The sequence below is a fragment of the Galeopterus variegatus genome, unplaced genomic scaffold, assembly GCF_000696425.1.
Source record: "Galeopterus variegatus unplaced genomic scaffold, G_variegatus-3.0.2 Scaffold128, whole genome shotgun sequence".
NCBI lineage: Eukaryota > Metazoa > Chordata > Mammalia > Dermoptera > Cynocephalidae > Galeopterus > Galeopterus variegatus.
In genome coordinates, this window is record NW_007726239.1 from 399449 (window position 1) to 421797 (window position 22349).

Consider the following 22349-nt stretch of genomic DNA (forward strand, 5'->3'; position numbering starts at 1 on the left):
GGAACAAAGTACTCACAAAACCACTGGAATGTGTAGTGAAACAAAATTTAGAAAAGACTGCTGTTAGCTTTCAGGTCCATCACTAACTGGCGAATCAAGGAGCTGCCAGTGATGATCCAACAGCCTCCAACATCGAGGTGGCAGAATTCCGGGAAAACACCCAGAGGCCACTATAGCATCTCATATTTGGTGGAGCCCAAGCATTAATTCACTTGCTGTTTCTGGAGAAGCAATAAAGCTCCTGCATCTCTTCCACCTACTGAGTTTCATGTGAGTGCTTCTAAAAGGCAGGATCTGAACGGGAAAGGAAACATTCTTACATTTGCATCTTAGCTCTTTATCCCAATAGTTCAATGCCTTTCAAAAAATGTTCCCACACATCTCAACAGCTCACAACTCATCAGTTTTCTCTAATGCTAAGCAATAATTGATGTTATAATTAATAGCATTATTTGTACTGGAAGGGACTAGTGCTAATTTGAAACCCATCTTCTCATTTAAAAGATTGAAGTCACATAGCAATGGTGTTGGAGAGCCAACTTTTCAAACCTACCAGCATGGCTAAGATGGTGTGTTTTTCTGTTACACTTGTTTTTGAAACTTCCCACTGCTTTATATTTGAATTTATATATTGAATTTATATATTGAATTTTATATATTGAATTTAATTCTAGAACTTTCTGATTTAATCAGTTAAGTATTTATTATGCCTGATTGTTTAGTGCTAAGCCCATGTTAGAGTTTTATAAGACACTTCAAAAATGTTTACGTAGGTACATACATACACATAGGTACAAACTAAAAGGGAGTTAAGACTGCTCATTACTGTTCCAGGATCAAATCACCATTTTATCTGATGACTTACAAATGGAGAAGTTGACCAATAAATCTATTTAATCAGATCTCTCAATATTGTGAACCATTCTCCCGGTAGCCAGGTTATTATGCCTGCCATGGCCACTTCTCATTTTGACTTGTTGTTCTGGATGGAACTTGCTGTGGCACTAGGGCTTTCTTAAGTATAAACCATTCCAGAATCACACTGTTATTACAGGTTGCTTTGTCCTCAGGCTCTCTAGTATTCCTTTTGGGCTATTGGTCTTTCAACATGCAGTTAGGGGATTAAAGTAAATCATTTAATCCATGCAGTATGTCACTCAATAGTATACTTTTGGAAATTGTTTCCACAGGAGCACCAGTGAAAGCAGCCAGTCTGAGATATTGACACTATAGAAAACACTGACAGCTTACTTCTTGTATTGATTCTACTCTTCTCTACAAATATAGACTCCGTTCCCTACCACAGCCTTGTAAGTGGTGCCTGCTGAGGTTGCTAAATTGCTTTGTAAATTATTTATTACCTGGACACCTTGTAAAGATCTCTTTTCTTCTTGTCTGACTTGCTTGTGCTTTCTAGGGTCTCATATATACTGAAAGGTCGCCTAGTGTATACTGACTACAGCCTTCTTGTAGAATCCTTTCCTTCCTATCTTCGATTGCAAATATGATTTGTCCAGCCCATATTATGATTTGACCTTTTGTCATTGGTTCCTTTTTCTGATATACTGCTTGCAAAATATCATAAGTGTTCATATGCATATGTGCCAGACTGAGCACCAGACAGTAGCAATCTGGAGCCCGATATTTAGAAATTAATTAGCACATTTTCAAACTAAAAAATTTAAAGTATCTGAATAACATTTATTTAATGATAGGAGAAACTATTTTTATTAATAAAAATTGTTTATTAGAGCAAATGCACATATTTAATTCACTTGAACTGATGTAGTAGAGTCAATGTTTTGAAAAAAATTATAAATTCTTTCTCTTTTCTGAGATATTTTCTTCTCATTTAGGTTTTCTTTGGTGATTTTCTGAACCAAAATTTTTCTAATATGTGTGTGTGTGTGTGTGTGTGTGTGTGTGTGTGTGTATATATATATATATATAATTTTTAAAGATGACCAGCAAGGGGATCTTAACCCTTGACTTGGTGTTGTCAGCACCACACTCTCCCAATTGAGCTACGGGCCGGCCCTAATGTTTATAATTTAAATAGCAAGAAAGACACTTTTATGTTCAGTAAACAGAGCAATTTGTACAGATTGTGACTGCCCACTTTCTGCAGACTGAAACTACATACATACATACATATAAAAACACTCAGTAGAAAGAGGTCTGTGCTTAATAATAAGCATCTCCCTCTCCCCCTCCTCCAGCTTCTACATTAGTAGGCTCAGGATTAGTTCAAATTCTGTGAATTATGTCAAAGTTATTTTAGTGCCTCTTATAGTTTGGAAATCCAAGAAAACTACTTTTCTCATCTGTCCCTTAAAATTAGTTTGATTATGTTGGAAGACTATGGGCCTTTCAATCCCATCTCTGTCATTTATTTATGAACTCTGTGACTTTAGGCAAGTAACAAAGTCCTTGCCTAAAATAGAAGAAACATCAGTTTCTTCTATTTTAATGAAAAATATTAGTAATAGTAATGATGATGATAGTAATATCTACCCAATGAGTTATTGGGAAAATAAATGTTCTAATACATTTGGAGTCTTAGCACAGACACGTGTTAGGTATCAGTGATAGTTATAACATATTACCGATACGTAATTTTTTACTTAAGAATCCAATTTTGTAACAATTATATTTTTGTAGAATATCAATAGATACATGCTGAGAATTTTTTTAAAATGCAGTAATTATACAATTTTAGCATCTTATAGGCAATTGTTTTCAATAATAGAAATTAGAGGAGCATTAAAACATACTTATAAGATCACTGTAATTCTAAATGAAATGGGGAATGTGAATCTGTTACAGGACAAAGGATTAAATCATAAATATTTACATGCTGAAGAGGCCGCTAATTCTAGACAGACTGCTGTGGATAATAGACGGGCACAGGAAGAGCAAAGCTGGAAACTTAACAAGTAGATTTAGACCATAAGGACCTTATGGCCATAATCTTCAAGCCTGTTTCAATGATCTCTCTAGGCATGGTTTGCTCCAGTGCAGTGCTGGTGTTCTTGACCACTGCTTTGAGCCAGATGTATTGTTATGGGCTCATTTCATTTTTTTCCCAGCACAGTGAAGGCAATCACCTTCAAAATGAGTTTTCTGCACTTATTTTTGTATTCAGTTCCTGGCTTGGTATGTTGTTTCTTAACATCGTTCCATTGTTTCAAGGCCCAGCTGAGGTGCCACCTCCCCCACCCAATCCATCCCTGTTGTTCCCACCTACTCGTTTCCACCTCTTTTAAAATTCTTTCACCATTGATAATTTGAATCACTCTACCTAGCCTCTGAGGTGAGATACAGTGCTATCCCCTTTAAAAATTTCTTCCTGTAAAGCTATCCAGCTAGGTAGCATGTAGGGCAGGGAAGACTCGTTTACTGTCCCTTATGAAGCAACACAATGAAAAATTAAAGTAGAACTCAAAAGCTGGTTAAAAGAGAGTACTATCAGACAAAATGCATGGTCCAGCACCAGATTGGAGCTGTGTGGTAACTCCCTACATTTGTATACATCTTACATGTGTGCCCCAGTCTCACCAACAATAACTGATTTTGCCACATTGTTTCAAAGATCACATAAAACTTTCAACTAATTTATCTCATTTGTTCCTCAAAGCAATGCTATGAGATGGGTCTTATGATCCTCTTTTGTAGAGAAGAACCAAATCCTATGGGAGGTTGAAGTGATTTGTCCCAAGTCACTCTGAAGTTTATTACTGTTCTTTTCTATCCATCCCCACTGACCTCACACAGGGACTCATCTCATCCTCATATGAACCACACGAGGAAGGCCAGAAAGATATCTTTAGCTTTGATTTATAAGCAACAGGCTGATTTTTCGTGAGAAAAGAACCACCCAACCAAGTCATCTCTGCCTACTCCCTTTTGGGGGCAGGTAGGGGGTGGTTTTTTGAACAAGACTGGTTTGACACAAAAAGCAAGTGGGAGTCTGTAGGCCCCTCTCTATAAGAGATGCATGAGGGAATAGAGTTGTAACAAAATTAAAATGTATTATATATGTATATATGAACACATACGTATTCAGACATGTGAGTCATAATATATTAAAATGTGTGTGAAAATATGTATTGAAAACCATGTATATCTATCTCTATATATTTAATTAAACTTGGCATAGAAGGGGAAAACTCATCATTAGAATGGACCAGATTTGTGTTAAAAAAATTTTAGAGGAGGAAGCAAGGTAAATATCTCAAGGAAAGAGCTGTTAGACTAAACTATACTAAGTAGACTGAGCTTCATGTCCTGGGAAGTAATGAAGGACGTTCAGACCCAGGCTTCTCCTCCCCAAAGAATTCCTAGAAAAATGCCTCCTTTCTTTCTCACAGCAGGAATTGTTGAGGAAAAAGTTATAAAGCATACATTGTGAAATAGCTTTGCAAAATATTTGTGTTTATTGAGTGTTTTCAGCAAAAGTTTGATTATCCATTCTACTGTATCCTTGTTAGCACTAGGTATTGTAATTGAAAAATAAAATGCTAATTTGAAAAGTAAAAAAACTACCCTTTAAAATGTTCGGTTTAGGTTGAAAATTTTCTACATATTTGTCTACTAACCGCATTTTGTATTTTCCAAAATTGTATATTCTTAACTTTTTTGTACTATCTACTTTAACAATAGTGTTTTAAAACAATTTATGTAAGTTTTATAGTGTTTTTTACCTGTTTAAACAACATTTGATAAGCATATATAATTCCCACTCATTATCAAAAGAATTAGAAAGTTTCTTTGCTGTATCTATTAATTTAATTAAGCTTGATTGTGTTCTTATTGTGATTCTTTTAAAAATTTTTTGAAAATTCATCCCGAGTAATTAGGGGTACATTTTCTTATATTTTCTCTAGTTTGCTCCATTTCCCACTCCAAGCAAATTTGCACACATTTGTGTCAACGTCAAATAATAGAACCTACTCTCTCTATATTAATGTCTCAAATATGAGCTCTCTGAGCAGCATTGTGTTGATATTTAAATAATTATAATATATATTAGTAATAATAAATGTTTATAAACTTAGAGTCCATTCATGAAAATTAGCTGAGTTCATACTTTGAAAAAATTGTGAAAAAAATCTGAGTTGTCTGTTTCTAAAATATCAAACCTTCCTGCAAAGAGCAGAAGGTGTAATGGGGTTATGAACACACATTCAAGAAATTAACAGGCAGCATGAAATAAATGCCTTATTAAAGTTACATGAAGTGTTTTTGCAAAGAGTGAGAAGAAAATAATCTTCCTCTCCTCCAAAACACACACACACACACACACACACACACTCAGACACACTGAGATGACAATGTAGAAAGAAACTAAGGAAAATCATGTGGTAGATAAGTGAAAATTTAAGTTATTTTTATTGCCTGAAATAATGAGATGAACATTAATAAGGTTTTTTATTCTAGTTGCATAAATTGGGCTTTAATTTGTGACCATTGGGAATACTGCTCCTAACTACAGATTAAATTTATTTTTATTGAAGGTAATAAATAAAGATTGTACATTAAAATGTTATGAATCACGTGCATTTAGAAACAATCTTATTAAGTGCAGGTACTGAAGTTTATTAATCCTTGAAATTATTGCTTAGATTAGGGCCTTGAACAGAATGAGTCATTATTTTTTTAAACGAATGAATGAATGAAAGGTGCTGAAAGGTTAAAGTCTTAGATAGTGCCATTAACTCAGCATTTGTGGAAATAATAGAAAAATATATTTTACTTTAACAAAAAACATCTACTTTAAAAAGATAACAATAGCAGTTTTTTTTAATTGCTTGTAAATTATGACTTGCTAGCTATGCACAAGGAAATTGTTTTTGGTTTTAAGAAAACTACATAGTTTCATAGTTTGGTCTCCGTCAGTGAGTAATTTATGCCAGTAGTAAGCTAGTATATCTCAACAACAAGAATTGAAGACATTACTAGATGAATATCATCAAAGAGGAAAAATGACTGTGATTTTGAAGTAAAATGAGTTTATGCTTTTGCTACTGACTCACAGATCATGTTTTTAAGACTTAAAGATTAAATAGTGCCCTGCTACCCTTCTCATTGTGACCTCATCTTTGAAATCATCAACAATGTTACTTCATCTCATGCAAAGTCCTACACAAAACATTACTATATATGTCATTTCTCTGTAGTCTCCATTTTAAATATCCCCACTGTTACCATTTTTATTACAGTTGTTAAGGGTGGAAGATTATTATTAAACAAGACTTTAAGGTACAAATCTGTAGTATTACTATAGATCTCAGAATTCACGGTGCTCCGGAGTTAGTGGGATCCTGATATTTCAGTGTCTCTGCCTGAGCATGCTGTCAACTTTGGAACTCGAATAAGGCAGATGTAATAATATACATCTATTATTTTTTATTTTTTCAAAACTTTAATTTTTCATAGTGAAATATTTAATACATACAAATACACTATGTATGCTGTATAAAGGGTAATACTGAAATAGGTACAGTATTGCTACCAACTTAAGAAATAGAACAATATCAATATTTTTCATAGTTTTTGTCCTTTTTATTTATCGGTTGTGTGTTCCTTTCATTCTCAGCAGTCTTTTAATTTTGTGAACTATTATACTTATAAGCATGTACGATTAATAACTTATAATTTAAATAAATGAAATATCCATGGGAAAATAACATAATACTAAAACTAATATATAAAATCTGTTACTTCTTCAAAAATAATTTTATACTTAAATTTAATTGTTTTTTTCAAGTCAATTGATGTTGCATTTAACTTCACAACACTGGTGATATCTTTGTTTGTGTTTCCTGCAGCCTTTAACTTGTAGCTACCCATACAAAAGTCTGGTGTTACTACAGTTTTTCTCAGGGCATTTTCGACTTTCTAGTTATTTCTGGTGGCTTTCCCCAGAATCCCCCATCTCTTAAAGTTCAGAGGGGATTTACTCTCAAATGTTAAAATTCTTAAAGAATCTTACACCTGTTCTTACTACATAATTTATGAATCCTCCTGCAAAGCTCAAAAGCTTAAAACTGGTTGTCATGAAAAAGCCCCTATAACATTTGGTTTTTATTCCATAAAAATCAACAGGCCTAATGTTGCTACAACCAGAATAGAACAGTGGAGAAAACTCATAGAAAACACAAAAGCAATGTCATATGTAGAAATTATAGTGTAATGGCGCAACATCAAATGCATTATTACTATATGTGTAAACGGCATTAAAATAAGTAAAGAAGGGTTGTGCTATGTATCAGATGACCAGTGTAAGCTTTTGTTCGCATAAGAATTGCAGTTTCAGGGAAATTCAAAAATAGCAGTGGCTACTAGATTCAGAAACATTATCTTATCAATCAAGTGCAAATTTTGCTGCAGAACGTGCACTTTCTCAGTTCCAGTTCCCCGTGATTCAGAAAATACTGGCTGAGTTGGGTCCACAGCCTTTGGCTTGCTCTTTGCTGGATTTGAGTGGGTGTATAAATGCCGTGCAGATGAGAAGGGTTGAATGACAGAACCAACAGGGCCGTGCGTATTTGTATTTGAATCATCTTTAAAGCTGTCCAGACATCCTTAGGTATGTAGAATATCTGTTTTAAAACAAAATCTGTTCTCTCTGTTGGCAGAAAGACATGTATTTGTGTTTGTGTGTCATTAAATACATTTAACTTTATCTGGCAAAGGACACCACATCTGATTACTTGTAGGAGGGTGTCGTAACTGCTGGATGTCAGAGTGACCAGGAGAGGGCTAGACATGGTAGAGAAAGTAAAAGAGGGGTAAATAATACATCTAATAAATAACCCACTTTTAAAAAGATAACATCATTTCATACAGCTAGTTCACTTCATCAGCAAATTCAGGGCAGAAAATCTTTATTTTATTTTAATCTGTATTATTAATTTTTTTTCTTATTGGTTGCTCCTTCATCATTCATAGATGTCCTGGTTTTCTTCACAGTACTGAAATAATCTGCCCAGACATATCTGTCTTCCTAGCTTTTGTTACTTTAGGTTAGAGTTTATTCATAGGATTCCTTGGAATTGTTTTTTATTAAAAGAAGATTCTCATGCTATGAATCAAACATTGTATATCATCTCACATTGTATATAGACCAAATTTCTCTAAAAGAATAATGTTTTCTCAATTACGATTCTTTATTTTGGAGTATATTTTTAAAAACCCATACCCAGTTATTGGGTCTTCTATTAACTTGCATAAGGTTACGAAATAATAGGAGGAAAAAGCAAGGAAATACCACTAGGAACAATTATATGCCGACATATTTAATAAGCTAGATAAAATGGACAAACTTCTAAAAAGACACAACGTATCAAAACTGACTTACAAAGAAATAGTAAATTGTAATATAAGTAAAATGATTGAATTAGTAATCAAAAAATTATAATACAAAAAAGCCCAGGATCAGAAGGCTTCACTGGTGAATTCTATGAAGTATTTAAAGACGAATTAATATAAATCCTTAGAAAACACTTCCAAAAATTAAAGAGGAGGAAACACTTCATAACTTATTCTGAAGCCACACCATTACTGGTACTAAAACCAGGCAAAAACATCAGAAGAAAAAGAAACTACAGACCTATAATCTTATTTATATTAATGCAGAAATCCTTAACAAAATTCTAGCATATCAAATGCAACAACGTAATGAAAGAATTATACTCTATAACCAAGTGGGATTTATCTCACAAATGAAAGAGTGGTGCAACATAAAAAAAAGTAGTCAATGCACACTAAAAGAATAAAGGACAAAAACCACATGATCATCTTAGTAGACACAGAAAACGTGTTTGACAAAATTCAACACACTTTCATGAAAAAAACCCTTAAGTTAGAAATGGAAGCAAACTTCCTCAAGCCAATAAAGTGCATCTATGAAAAATCCAATCAAATATCATACTAATGCTGAAAGACTGAAAGCTTTCCCTCAAATATCAGGAAAAAGACAAGAATGTCGGTTTTTGCTACTTCTATCTAACATTTTGCTAAAGGTTCTAGGCAGGACAATGAAGCAACAAAAAGAAAGATAAGGCATCCAAATTGGAAAAGAAGTAAAACTATCTCAATTTTCAGATGACATAATGTTGTAAATGGTAAATTCCATGAAATCTGCCAATAGCTACTAGAACTAATAAATGGGTTCAACAGGGTTACAGGATACAATATCAATGTACAAGATACAATATCAGCGTACAAAATCAGTTGTATTTCTATACACTAGCAATGAACGACCTGAAAGTAAAATTAAGAAAGTAATTCCATTAACAATAACATTAAAAAGAACAGAATACTAAGAAATAAACTTAACAAATAAAGTACAAGATTTATACATTAAAAGTTACAAAACATTATTGAAATGAACTGAAGAATACCTACATAATTGGAAAGACATACCATGGTCATGGAGTGGGAGATTTAGCATTAAGATGGCACTATTCCCCAAATTGATCCAGAGATTTGACACAATCCTAACAAAATTCCAGCTGTCTTTTTTTTGCAGACCTCAAGAAGTTGATCCTAAAGTTCATATGAAAATACTAGGGACCCAAAATAGGCAAAAGAGAAAAACAAATAAAAGAATGCAATTCAAGGAGTCACACTTTCCAATTTCAAAACTTACTACAAAGGTACGGTACTTAAGACTGTACAATTCTAACATAAAAATAGACCTTAAAATCAATGAAATAGAATTGAGAGTCCAGTAATACAATGCACAACTCAATTAAAAGTGGCAAAGGATTTGAATAGATGTTTCTCCAAAGAAGATATACAAATGACTAATAAGCACATGAAAAGATGCTCATTATCATTAGTTATTGGGGAAATGCAATTTCAAACAACATTGAGATAACACTTCATATCTACAATGATGGCTATAATAAAAAAAGACAGAAAATAACAAGTGTTGGTGAGGATGTGGAGAAATTGAAGTTCCGTATATTGCTGATTGGGATGTAAAATGGTGCAGCCACTTTGGAAAAAGGTTTGGCATTTTCTCAAAAAGTTAAACATAGAATTACCATGTGATCCAGCAATTTCTTTCCCAGATACGTACCCCCAAATTTAAATATATGTTCATATGAAAAAGTATATAACATGTTTATTAGCAGCATTATTCATAAAAGCTAAAAAATATCCAGATTTCCATCAACTAATGAATGGATAAACAAAGTGCAGTATATATCCGTTCAATAGAATATTATTCAGCCATTAAAAAAATAAGTGCTGATACATGCTACAACGTGGATGAACCTTGAACACATTGCACTAAGTGAAAGAAGCAAGACACACACAATATTTGTACAACAAATATTGTACAACTATATTCATATGAAATGTCCTGAATAGGCAAATTTAATAGAGAAAAAATATAGACTAGTGGGTTTTAGGGGCTTGCAGAGTAAGGATGAGCATGACTGTTAATGTGTATGAGTTTTGGGGGGAGTGATGAAAATATTCTGGAACTGCACAGTGGTAATGGTTACCCAACCTTTTTAATATATCTAAAAACCACTGAATTGTAAATAAACATATATAAATATAAAAACATTTGTTGTTTATATATATACTTATAGCATGTTTATGATTTATCTTGTGTAATTATATTAGTATTTCCCAGAAGAAATTCTAATAAAAAAGACTGATGAGGGAAGAATAAGGATACTACTGGATTTTAAAACATATTATAAAACTGCAATATCTTGAAAAGTTTTGTGTTATTTGGTATGTGTGAGATAGATAAGATGAAACAGTCCAAATGTATTCCTAAATACACGTACACTCACAAACACACACACATGCATGTACAGTTTTTTATACACAGAGACTATGCCGAATCATTGTTAAACAATATTTTTATTCAGTAATGGTGTGTAGACAATAGGTCAGCATTCTATCATAAAAACAATTATATTCAAGTCCTGGCTGCATATATTATGCCCACATATATTTTATATAAAACAAGAGTTTTTTTAAAAAAATTTAGAAATAAAAATTGTATATATTTACGGCGCATAATATGATGTTTGAAAATATGTGTACATTGTGGAATGGCTGAATTGAGTTAAGTAACATATGCCTTATCTCACATACTTGAGTTTTTTGTGGTGAGAAACCCAAAATCTACTCAGTGATTTTCAAGAATATGACACATTGTTATTAACTATAATCACAATGTTGTACAATAGATCCCTTGAACTTATTTCAAAACAAAGTTTTAAAGATAAAATAATGAATATATAAAAGTCGTATGAGAGAGGGAGAGAAATTGAGAGAAAAGTTTTTCTTTAATTCTGATGAGAATACCTGTAAAAACACAGTAATATATAAAAGTGAAACAATTAAATATGACTGTGAAATTTTAAAAGTGCATGATAAAAATAGTAGTTTATAACACATTTTAGATAAATGTTAATTTTGACATTTAAAGAGCTATTACTAATCAATAAGAAAATAGTAACCACCCTGATGGATAAAGGACATGAACATCAGTTCAAAATCAAAATAAACTTTTAAACATAGTAAAATGGCCTGCTGTATAAAATAATTAAAGAAACACAAGTGTAAACAATATAATACTATTTGTACCATTCAGTTTAGCAAAAATAAAAATGTCTGCTAATATTTGGTATTAATAATGTTGTGTAAAAGCAAGAATTCTATTACTGTATATTGTTTTATGTGTAAATTATTATAATTGCCTTGAAGTAATTTGATATCAATAAGAAAAAAAAAAAGAGTCAATATCCTTGACTCAGGGATTCTGTCTCTAGAAGGACTCACACATTGTTAGCAAAGATGTTTGTAGACTATTCATGATATCATGTCTTTAATAGCAAACACATGCCTATTAGGATAGTAGTTCAGTGCACAATGATATAGATATATTTCCTGGAGATATTTTCAAACAAAGAAATATGCAGAACCTAATATATATCATGATTTATCTGTATTTTAAAAGTACAAAAACACTCTAATACACATACAACTTTTGCATGCATCACTTTTTCTGGACAGATACATAATAACTCCAAAATAGTGAGATGCTGCTAGAAAGAAAAAAAAAGATGTTATTCTGGACAAGGACATTACTTTACATATGGAAGACTTCATAGGACCCACTGGTTGAGAGAATAGACTTTGACCTCAGATAACGTTGTATTTATTTTTGATTTTGTCACTGACCACATCTTGGGCAATTACTAAACTTTCTAAGCCTCAGTTTCCTCTCTGTAAAGTAAAGACAAAAAATGGTAGTCTCCAACAGAGCTATCGTAAATATTAAATAAGATAAAATATGTAAAGTAATGCAGGGCTTGGTGTAGAATGATACTTTAATTAATGTCATATATTATTTTTCATACTAACAGTAACAGTAATAGTACAGGATGGTTATATATCCAGTGGTTTTGGCTTCCAATGAGAGATGTTGTCAAGCTATTCTTGCAATGGCTGCTGTTCTAGATCAGAGCTATGTTCTAGATCCATGGTGCCATGACAAGCTCATGTGTCACAATCATTGTTGTTTGTGTTGTGAGTAATTTGTTACTTATAATACTTTATTGAAGTTTGAGGATTGTTTCTTCTAGGTTAGAGCTGAATCAGTGTTGCACCTATAAAAACTCTCTTACTCTCTTGAATTATGAAGTGATTTCTTGAGTGGGAGAAAGGGGCGGAGTGACTTATAGCCACAGAGCTTGGAATTGCTGGCAACTCCGGGTGTGCCTGTGGGAGTGTGCCAGGTGTGGGAAAATCACATGGTTACAAGCTATAATCCTTTGCTGTGGATGGGAACTAGTTTAAAGTCAGTAAACAGGAAGTTCCGGGTCATTTAAAGGCTTAGGAATCATTGTAGACTATTTTCAGAATATACGAGTCTCAGTTGCCCCCATAATCCTAAAAGCCAATAAAATTCTGGGCATGATCAGGAAAGAAAACAGAAAATGTAACCTTACCCTTTAAATTAACAACAGTGTTTCTGCCTTTAAAATACCAAGTGCAGTTCTGGTTATTAAATCTCAAGAAAGGTTTGTTTTTAAAACTGGGATTACTAGATCAAAGGCATTTCACTAGCTCTTATAATATCTTTAATAAAATAATTATATATAAAGTATATATTTTTAATAATATCTTTAATAGCTCTATATTATACACATATATGTGTGGGAGGAGGGAAATCTATGTTATCAGTGTTGTATGAGTGATATTAGTTATTTGCAACATATAATGTCTTTACAAAATAAGCCAATTTTCTAGGCATAAAATTGTATTTTGAGGTTAATGTACTGTAATTATTATTAAATTTGGACATTTTCCCATATGCTGATTTTCTATTTATATTTTCCTTTGTCTGTCTAAATTGTACATTTATATTCTTCTAATGACAACTTGCTTATTAGGGTCTTGATTTTTTATTACAAATTAAAATGATCTCTTGTTACTTATACAAGCAACCCTAGGATTTTAAGCACTGAATTGTGAATTGAGGGAGGTAGTGTGAGCCTCTTAGCTCTCTGACTCTATAATGTTGTAATGTTGAATTATACTTGTTATATTTGGTGGTGCATGAGTGGAAAGGAAGGTAGATATTTCTTAATTCCATTCACTAATGTAGAGGATTATAGAAATTTCTACCAGAATCTGGGATATACTAAACTCATAACAATCATTATAACTATCACTGAGAAATTTTCTTTCCAGAGGATTTTATAGATAATTTATTAAGGTTTCTAGAAAAGTTCTCTTTTTCTATGCTGACATTTTCTGCAAATGTGTTATTTTTGAATGAAGGTACTGATTTTACCCATGAAATATTTGATGTAGTTACTGATTACCAAACCTGATTCTTCTGCTAACTTGTTGGTGGACTTTTGACAAGTCGCTTAACCTCTGTTTTCTGAGCTGCAAAATGAAGCATTAGTTTGAGATGTCTCTGAGATCCTTGCTAGCTGTGCCTTTCAGATTCACTTACACTGTGCATTTCTTGCTCCAGATAAACCTTTGGAATATGCAAATGAATTTGGATTGTCTATGGTCTCCCATGAGTTTACTTCTCTCTCTACCTTGTTCTTTAACCCCTTTTCCAACACAAGATAAACAGTACAAAAGTTTCAAAGGTTTGGGACCTCAAAACCAGAATGTTTGAAATCATATTCATTCACTAAAATATGGACAAAGTTAAAGCAAAATATGTAGCAACATTGTTTTATTTTCCAAACTTTTTGCTTCAATTTCACTGTCTTATCATTCACAAACAAATATAAACATGCCTTATGATAGAGTTATATTGTAAACTCCAGTATACAAGTGTTGCAAAAGTTGCAAATATACATATTTAGGAATTCTTGACACTTTTTCATCTAGTTTAAGAATCATCTAAAGAAGAATGTTCTGAATCCATTTAACTGTAAGTTACATTTTAAATATTTTGTAGACAAACAAATTCTGAATAATTAACTCTGCTTACTACTCAGTAATTTAAGTGGAATGACCCTTGACAGTCTGTTTGTAATAAATAACAGTGCATTTTAATTATTATTTTTTTAATAAGGAAAAGACATTCCCAGAGATTAAGATTCTTGGGGACAAATTTGAATTTTGAAAATTGATTAATTCAGTGAATTTTTTCTCTTAATGAAAATAAAAGTGTTTTGCATTTTAAAAATCCAGGCGCACTTTTTAAAATGATTATGTACATAACTTAAGATCATGTGTGTATTATAGAGAATTGTACCTTTGTATTCTACTACTACATACCAATTTTCCAGTGTATTAGAAGCTATACAACCTAAAAGTTAAACACTAATAGGTCTGAAAAGAGGAAGATTTAGTGATTTTAAGAATCTGAGTTTGATAGTTCAGTCTAACAAATACTAAACTAATTTCATAAACATAAAAGTTCCCTTTATAAGATAGCAAGAATAAACTCTCATAAAATTTACAAGTGGCTTTACTAGTTATTAAACACTAAGTTTAATAAGCAGTGAACTCTTATCTTCCATTTTAAGTGGCAATATTTGTTGTATACTTGAACTCTTCCCTCATTTTATCCTTTTGAATAATACAGTAATAATGTGAATCTCTGATTAATATTTAAATGTACTTGGGGAGAAATAGGTAACCTAATCAAAGAAAATAATTAACAAGCCACCTCATTCTCTTATCCCTCAGTTCCTTCAAGGAAGCATATATCTTGATTGCTACAATATCATTGCCTTTGACCTCCTTTCTAAATTAAAGCTTAATAGATTTCAGGATTGAACTGCTCACTAACATTAAATTATAGTTCCTAAATATTTTGTGAATTTGCTGCTTACATATTGGCTTTTCCTAAATTCCTTTTTTCTCCTCCCATACATTACCAAAGATTAGTAACCTTCCAGACTGTTTTGTCATTGCAAGCAAGGACAAATTTCTGTGGCCTAGGTGGAAGCCACTGAAATGCCTTTTTTGGCAAGAAAAAAAATAAAAATAAAAAGAGATGTTTCTCCATGTATTAATGTAGAATGATATTCGTTTTCTGAGAGTTGAACACCATAATTTTATTAAGGCTGAAAAATTCTGTAGGTGTATGAAAAAAATATGTGTATAAACATTTTTCATTTATATGTGTATGTTTAGGTGTGTGCATTTGTGCAACATATTTTGTATGTTTATATATAAAAACATATATGGATTATATATAATGTAGAAATTGTAGATGGATAATTATCTATTTTCATATATAATCTACCTACTTACATTCCTACCTCTTTATCACAATCTCTATCTCTAGATCCCTATCACTGAGGAGTTAATTGGAAAGGGGAATAACTGACTTTTAAATTTTAATTTACATATATTGTAAACTTTAGTATTATTTTTTATTTACTATCTAGCTTATGAGACTTTTATAATTCAGGACATAAGAGAAAAGGTAATGATGAGGATTATTATTCTTTTTACAATTTATTTTACAAAACCATTTAATATAATAAATTTACAAAACTGGTTCAAAAAGCAATATAGTCATTCCACCAAAATTTAACTAGTTATATGTTTTAAAACTACATGGTGTTTGTTTGGAAATCATTGTAAGCAAGATATGTGATGGGTTTAAGACAATTTTAAACTTGTTATTTAAAAGAAAATTAAAAAAAGAATGAATAACTGACTTTTAAATTTTAATTTACATATATTATAAACTTTAGTATTATTTTTTATTTACTATCTAGCTTATGAGACTTTTATAATTCAGGACATAAGAGAAAAGGTTCCTGAGTAAGAAAAATAAAATGAATAGAGAATTTAGAAGTTTCTAAATTAATTTATAGTTTGAACAAAAATTCTCAAAAGGATTCTAAAGATAATTTTAACATGATAAAATAAAGTAGTGATTTTGAAAAGAATAAAAGTGAAGGAAGACTAATTATATCAGCTATTAAACACTATTTAAGGATACAATGGTGGTTTGGGGGCAGGAATAGACACAGAGAATACTGTAAGAAGTAGACTAGATAGAGACCCTTTTCTATACACAGGCAGATTGGGCTGGGAGATACCCTCTATCTTCTATCCCTGACAAGAACTTTTACACCCTATTTGGGAAGGGGGACTGGGCAGAGGACTTGAATGATTTGCTAATCTTGTAATATCCAAATAGGATATATTTTCACAGAGTTTTACTATGCAGATGCTCCTCCACTTATGATGGAGTTATGTCCTGATAAATCCATTGAAAACTGAAAATATCCTAGGTGGAAAGTGCATTTAGTACACCTAACCTGCATAATATCATAGCTTAGCCTAGCCTACCTTAAACGCGCTCAGAACACTTCAATTAGCCTACAGTTGGGCAAAAGCATCCATCACAAAGCCTATTTTGTAATAAAGTGTTGAATATTTAACTTGTTAAATACTGTACTGAAAGTGAAAAACAGAATGGTTATATGGGTACTGGAAGTGTGGTTTCTACTAAGTGTTTTCACACCCACCTCAAAGTCAAGAAATCATAAGCTGAACCATCACAAGTCAGGGACTGTCTATATGTCTATATAAAAATCAACATGTGTCTGTACAAAAGTGTTTATTTAAAAAAAAAAAGAAATAAGCTGGTAGGTCCCATTTAACATCGTGGTCCTAAATAAATTCTAAATACATTAAATAATTAAATACAAATTATGCCTTAACTGCAAGAACATCTATTAAATCTCTTGTGGGAGAATTTTTTAGACTTAAAACTATTTATCTATACAAAAACTATTTATTGAAGCTTCATTTTTTTTCAGCTACTAAGCTACATAGATTTAAGAAGTCAAAAGTACTAATTTTGAAAGAGCTTAGAGTTTAGCTGAAAACACTACTCAAGTAATGAGAATAACAAGCAATATTAGTGGCAAACAGAAGGTGATCAGAGCAGAAAGAGGGAAACTGTAAGCATGTACATAGACACAGAGACAAGAGAGAAACTGAGCTGAGGAAGTTCATTAATACTGAAGCTTAGAGGGAAGAAATAAGTGACCTAAGTGAGGCTGAAGAGGAAAGCCAGAGCTGAGTTTGACGTATTTCATAATCCATGTTAAATGGAGCTCCGTTTCCTGTAGGCTCAAAATTCTCCTCTTACTATATCTTAGTTTTTCATACCAAAGTAGATTCCCCCCCCCTTACTTTGTTTTATACTGTCTAATTAAACTTATGAGTTCTTTAGTTTTTTTTATTTGTAAAAACTAGTGAGCTTTTTATTATTTCTATGTTTTTAGTTTATGATTTTATTACGTTTTGTTTAGAAAACATGATAGCTTTAATTTTTATGTTGAGACTTTCCGTAGAGTCAAACTTTGTAAATGTTCATGAGTTACTGACCAAAATACATATTTTCTAATTATTGGATTATGGCTTCTGTATACGTCCATTAAATTAGTTAATTTTTTTCTTGTTTCATCTTATCAGTTGCAAAATGATATGTATCAAATATTTTAATAAAAGTGTGGGGCTGGCCGGGTTAGCTCAGTTAGTTAGAGCATGGTGCTGATAACACCAAAGTCCAGGGTTCAATCCCTGTACAGGCCAGCCACCAAAAATTAAAGTGTTGATGTGTCACTTTTTCTAATTTTGCCCATTTTTGCTTTGTGTATTTCTAGTCTATGTCACTAGCTATATATAAGCTTAGAAACTGTACATCTTCTGTATGAATTATAGGATTTTATCATTACATAGTAATTCTCTTTCTCTTCAATAATGCTTTTTTTTTTCTTGATATCTTTTTTGTCTAATATTAACGTAACACTCTTTTTGGACTAGTATAAAATATACTAGTATATTTTTTGGACTAGTATATTTTCTCCATCGTTTTACTTTTAAATATCCTATTCTTAGGGTTTTCCTTTTATACAGCATAAAGCAGGATTTTGTTACTGTTGTTTTAGAAAATATATCAATTTTTTTAATGACAAGTTAAATTTTTAATGATTTCATATGTCTTTTTATTTTTTAAATTTTCGTTATTCTTCCTTTTCAAAATTATTTCTTGCCTTTTTCATTGATACCTTCCCATTCATCCTTTCTCCATTTTTTATCCTTACTTTTTCTGTAAATTAAATGATATTATTTCACTTATTAAACTAAAAATTTCAATTCATTTATTTGACTCAAGTTTAAAATTAATCAGTATCTACACTTGTCATTTAAATAACATAAACTCTTAAAATGCTTTAAGGATCACCTCCTTCTCAACTGAAATGTTATTGTTGGCCATTACTATTAGTTTATGTTTATTACTGTCTACATATTGTTTTGCTTACTAGTCTTTATAGTATTCCAATCCTAGTTGACCACCCAGACTCCAGAGCGATAATGTTTAAATTATATTCCCAACTGTACAATTTATAAGCTTATAAAACTTATAAACATAGCTTTGTGCCCATTTTTTTAAAATTCCTTCTGTTGTTTTAGGATTAATTTGCTCTTTTTTCTGTAGTTTCTTCAGTTTCTCAGTAACCTAAGTAGAATCTTAGGTTACTGATTTTAGACTTTTCTTCTTTTCTAATATAAGCATTTTGTATTGGTCAGGATTGTCTAGAGAAAAAGAACAAGTAAGATGTGTGTGTATGTACACACACATATTTTAATTGTAGGACTTGGCCCACATGATTATGGGAACCAAGAAGTCCCACAATATGCCACCTGCAAACTGGAGAAACAGGAAAGCCAGTGGTGTGATTCAGTTTGAGTTTGTGAGGGGAAGAGGGCAACGTTGTGGTTCTGGTTGGGGTCGAAGAACCAAGAACCAGAAATGCCAACATTTTAGAGCAGAAGATGGTTGTCCCACCCCAAATAGAGAGAATGATTTCACCTGTTCTGTGTCATTTTTTCTATTTGGGACCCTCGATTGATTGGACGATGACCTTCCACATTGGTGAGGGTCATCTTTTTTACTGAGTTTATCAACTGAAATGCTCACAGACATACCCAGGAACAATGTTTTACCAGCCTCTGGGCATCCCTTAGCACATAAAATTAACCATCACATATTTAATTCTACAAATTTTTCTCTAAGTACTGCTTTAGCTTCATCCCATGATTTTGAAGAGTACTTTTATTTAGTTCAAAATATTGCTTTTTCCATAAGCCCTCCTTTTTGACCTATGGGTTATTTAGGGGTATGTTTAATGTCAAACATTAGAGGATTTTTTTCCCCAGGTGTCTTTTTATTATTGATTTCTAATTTAATTCTTTTATAGTCCAAAAGCATATTTTGTGTGATTTTTATTCTTTTATGTTTTCTAATGCTTATTTTATAACACAGAACGTGGTCAGTCTTGGTGAACATTCCCTATGCACTTGAATCGAGTTTTATTCTGCTGGTGGTGGGTGGAGTGTTCTGTAAACGTCAATTAGATAAAGTTGGTTGATTGTGTTGGTTAGGTCATCTATATCTTTACTGAGTTTCTGCCTCTTGTTCTATCATATAATGAGAGAAGCGCTGAAGTATCTAACTGTTTTGGGGGCTTTGTCTATTTTAACTTCAATTTATAAATTTTTGCTTCATATATTTTGTAGCTCTTTTGTTAAGTGCATACATGTTTAGGATTGTTATGTCTTGTTGAAGAATTGACCCCTTTATCATATTAGAAGGTCACTTTTCATCCCTGATAATATTTCTTATTCTGAAATCTCCTTTTTCTGAAATTAATACACTACTACAGTTTTATTTTACTTATTGACTGCATGATATATCTTTGTTTCCTCTTTTTTCTTCTAACCTATTCATGTTATATGTCTTTATATGTACAGTGTGTTTTTGTAGGCAGCAAATAGTTGTGTGTTTTTTAAAATCAAACTTACAGTCTCTATATTTTAGCTCTATATTTTAGACTATTCACATTTAAACTGATTATTGATATGATGAATTTAAAGTCACCATTTTGATAGTTGTTTTCTGTTCAATTTGCTTTTTGTTTCTTTTTCCCTCTCTTTTTGCCTTCTCTGTGTTAAATTGAATGTCTTTTACGATTTAATTTTACCTTTTATTGACTTATTTTTTATACCTATCTTAGATGTCAAAGTGCTTTTGAATTTTGAATTTCTTATTGAATAAATGTATTAATGAGATAATTGATCTCTCTAATTCTCTTTGTGAAATGTAGTAAGTAATATTACCTAAACCATATACTTGTTTGTGTAATTAAAAGATATGGTATGTAGCAAAATAAAGAACTTAGCAAAGTGTCTAGAATATAGAAAGAGCTCAATAGTTGTTGTTATATAAAAAAACTTATTTTACAATTACGATTTTATTTAATACTATCTGCTTTTCTAATGGAAGTCACTTCAATATGACTGCCTGACTGCCAAAGTTTATAATTCTTAATAAGTTTTTAAATGATTTTACTTTCACTTAGTATTTTAAATTTGTGTTTCATTTTTTCTCATCTACCATCTCTTTTTGTTTGTTGTGTTTGCCAAATGGCTTTTTTTTTGCTTTTTATTTTTTTGTCAAATAGAATTTATTTTTCTATAAAAGTAGCTGATTTTCATGAATAACCTAAAGTCAATCTTTTTAGAAAACAGATTGTAAATATTTTTAGTGTTTTGATAGTATTTAGGTAAATTGTTTTTTAAATATATTTGAGATGGAGGAAAATACTATCATACATAATATTGAATGTAAGAAAAATGACAAGTTTTCTGCATTTGCATTTACTGCTGTTCAATTTTTAATTAATGTATTATATTAAGCAGGATGTAATATAAGTAAACTATTTTATATGGAGATATTTTTAAATGGAAAATAACAAAAGGACTAACAGTTAAACATACTAAAGTCTAAAAGAATAAATATTTGAAGTTTAAACTGTTGAAATAAGTATTTCTTAAGCCTTTCAGATAAAACCAGAGGATAATAAATAAATTGAAGTTATAGAGCTTATGGCTTATATTCCCTAAGTAAAAGAAGAGCAGTGGATACATTTTTTAAGGAAAATTAAGGGAAATTGATTAAGTGCAGGACAAGAAAACCATTTGCTTGGTAGAAGCTGAGCTCTGTTATATATATATAGTATGCCTAAAAATCTATTGATAATATTGATAATGTTTATTTACTTCAGTTATAATAAGAAGAAGGAGTTGTTGACTGATTGCTTTTTCCTACAGTCATTAAGGAATTGTGGTCATTCCTACAATTTAGTGAAGAATTTTATTATTTGTTCTAGGATTTGGATGTATGTGAATGTTCTAACAGTCCTAACCACTGATTCCTTCAGTTTTAACTAGTTGAAGCCTATGACCAAAAATAAATGTATACTCTTACTTCATAAAACTAATTTGGTATCATCTTCTAGTCAATATATAGTTTCCTTCTGAATTTCACCTTAGACTAAGCTGGTCTTTAAATTCAGTATTTTCAGAGCTTTGCAGATGCATTAAAAATATAATCATTATCTTTTAAATGAAAACTGTCTTTTAAAATGTCCATTGTATCTGTATTTCAGAGTTATAATTCCTCCATATCTTATGCTGTTGTATATTTCCCTTCCCAATACTTAGTTATTAAAATTAACATTGGAAGCTATAATACTTTTTCTCCATGAAAATAAATAAATAAATAAAACAGCTACATTTATTAGACTTCTATGTAGAAGATCTTGCCAAGGAATTACACTTGTTATGCTAATATATTAGTTAATTAATTAAACAAATTTTTTTATACAACTGTCTGACTGTAGAGATACTGGGGTTATGATAATCTATAAGAGCCAGTGTCTGTATAGCTTAGAGTATACCGGAATATATTTATATGAACACTTGTTTTATAATAATAATGTTATGGATTAAACCAT

The 22349-nt window shown here is 31.4% G+C and overlaps 1 protein-coding gene across 1 annotated transcript in view; it reads left to right on the forward strand.

Annotated features, from left to right (window-relative positions):
- The first annotated feature begins 1185 nt into the window (after positions 1-1185).
- The window catches only part of HNF4G (hepatocyte nuclear factor 4, gamma), a 61775-nt gene continuing 40611 nt past the window's right edge, over positions 1186-22349 (forward strand). Inside the window, exon 1 of the mRNA XM_008588468.1 lies at positions 1186-1310. The gene's annotated coding sequence lies outside the window, so the exon portion shown is untranslated. The remainder of the gene's footprint in view (positions 1311-22349) is intronic.